We start from the raw sequence: 2,593 nt of genomic DNA, 5'->3' as shown, positions 1-2,593 counted from the left end.
ATAAAGTAATATATTTTAAAAAATTGTAAGTGAATAATAAAAATATTTTATAAATTTTAATGAAACAATAAAACATTTTTCAAATTTGTAATTAAATATTTGAAAATATTTTTAATATATCTAATGAAATAATAAAATAATATATTAGTCATATATTAAAATTAATAACAAAAATATGACAAGAAAACAATCAAATCAAATATTCTAACAAACTAATATAAATAATACATTTTATTAATAAAAACTTGTCTGATAATTCTTTAAATGCTAAAAACTTAAACTAAAAGTCACCCTTTGGAATGCAAAGAGGCGTTTCGATGTAGCAAACCTTCATCTCTGCGTATCTGCTGAAGAATCATGTTGAATCTACTTACTTTTGCACAGATATAATCTACATCGCAGACCCTGGAGGAAAACTAAGTGAGACAATAAGAAGGCAAACGGCTCTGTTGCAGCCAGCGCAGACGCAGACGCAGACGCAGACGGCAGTGTGGTGTGATGCTTATCTGCGCAGCACAGCCGCGGGGAATTAAAGCTGCACAAACGCGCCTTTGATCGGCCAAGAGGAAGCGCTCTCGCGCGGCTATTTCTGGCTCGCCTCTGCTCTTTTGTTTCTGTCGAGCAGCAGGTGAAGGTGTCTAAGCTCATGCTGCTTTACTGAAGACCAGCCCAGAGAAAACGAGCCATGATCACACAGACGGAGACCAAACTGCAACTGCTGGAGAGACAGAAACACACGCATCACTCATTTATTCACTACAAGATACAGAATGATCAACCTGAAAAAAATGCTGTAGAATTAATTTGACATACTAAAAATTTAAATATCATTTTACTTTTTCACTCAGAAACTGCTAGTAAATTTCACAAATGATTGCAAAGAAATGGACTTTCTTTTTAATTCTGAAAATGCTTTAACCTGGTTGCATTCATTACAAATAAATAAATAAACCAACAAATAAAAAATAAAAACAACAGATCATTGTTTAATTTGTTAAATTATTTATATTATTAATAATATTTATTATTTATATTATGCTTTTTTTTATAAATGAGTAATATATTTTATTTTATTGAATATATAAAATATTTGTAATATGTAAAAATGAAAATAAAAATGTGAAAATTATATTATTTAATTAAATACAAATTTCTTTATTTTTTAAAAGTAAAAAAAAAAAATCATAAATATTTTGGGTGTACATTGATTATTCTCAAACAAACTATCATATTTTTTTAAGTTTTTTTTTTTTTAATTTTCATAAATATTTTGGGTGTACATTGATTCATCTCAAACATGCTTTATCATATTCATTTTAAATGATAAATGGCTTGCTGTATGTTAATCAGAAATGACTTTTTGTATATACTCTAATAATGGGAAAATTATCAATTCAATTCAATTCAAGTTTATTTGTACAGCGCTTTTCACGATACAAATCGTTGCAAAGCAGCTTTACAGAAAATTAATTTTCTACAATATATTTAGTGGTAGCTTATCAGTGGTGACTGTCAGTCTAGTTGTAAATTGTAATCCAAGAGATTCTGTGTACTGTTTTTTGGTCCAATAAGTAATATCTCTGTCTTATCCGAGTTTAATAGGAGAAAATTATTGGTCATACAGTCTTTTACATTTTTAACACATTCTGTTAGCTTAGATAATTTAGAAGTTTCATCTGGTCTTGTTGAGATATATAGTTGAGTATCATCAGCATAACAGTGGAAACTAATCCCGTATTTTCTAATAATATTACCAAGGGGCAACATGTATATCGAAAATAGCAGAGGACCTAGGACAGATCCTTGTGGCACTCCATACTTTACTGGTGATAATTGAGATGATTCCCCGTTTAAATAAACAAAGTGGTAGCGATCGGACAGGTAGGATCTAAAATTATCATTTGAAAAACTAGTTTGTACTGTAAAAACACATATCCTAATGATAAAATAATTAATTTCTCTCATAATATTTCACAATTTAAGAACTGTCCTAATCTGAAATGAGTCCTAAATTACAAAAAGAGAATAATAATGGTTTTGAATTCAACACACAAATAAATTAACACCCTATGTCACCCAAAGGTTTTCATCATGTGTGTGTGTGTGTGTGTGTGTGTGTGTGCGTAACAGCTGAAGAATACAGATCCTCACACACACACCCACACACACACACACACACACACAAAGCGTCTCTGTCATTAGCAGCAGTGATGTTGTGATGTTGTGAAGTGTTGACAGCGTCGCTGAGGGCTGTTGTGTTACTGTACAGCAGGTGTATGGCTCTGACCGCACTTAATGATGGATTTCACAAACACACTGATCAGCATCACGCTGATGGCACAAATGGATGCTTTTATTCCGCTGAAACAATAGGAGCAAAGATCTGAATTTGGGCTCTAAACTAAAGTGATGCTTCACCCCAAAATGTCATTATTTTACTTTCCAAACTCGTATGACTTCCTCTTTTCAGTTAAACAAAAAAGAAGTCATTCTGAAGAATGTTGGAAACCAAACCGATGTCTCAAAATATCTTCTTCTTTGTTCAACAGAGAAAAAAAGTATTGTAATTATAAAGTAATTGCATTTGACCCTC

This window comes from Sinocyclocheilus rhinocerous, unplaced genomic scaffold, assembly GCF_001515625.1.
Source record: "Sinocyclocheilus rhinocerous isolate Xijiao unplaced genomic scaffold, SAMN03320098_v1.1 scaffold1904, whole genome shotgun sequence".
NCBI lineage: Eukaryota > Metazoa > Chordata > Actinopteri > Cypriniformes > Cyprinidae > Sinocyclocheilus > Sinocyclocheilus rhinocerous.
This window is presented reverse-complemented; position numbering follows the sequence as displayed.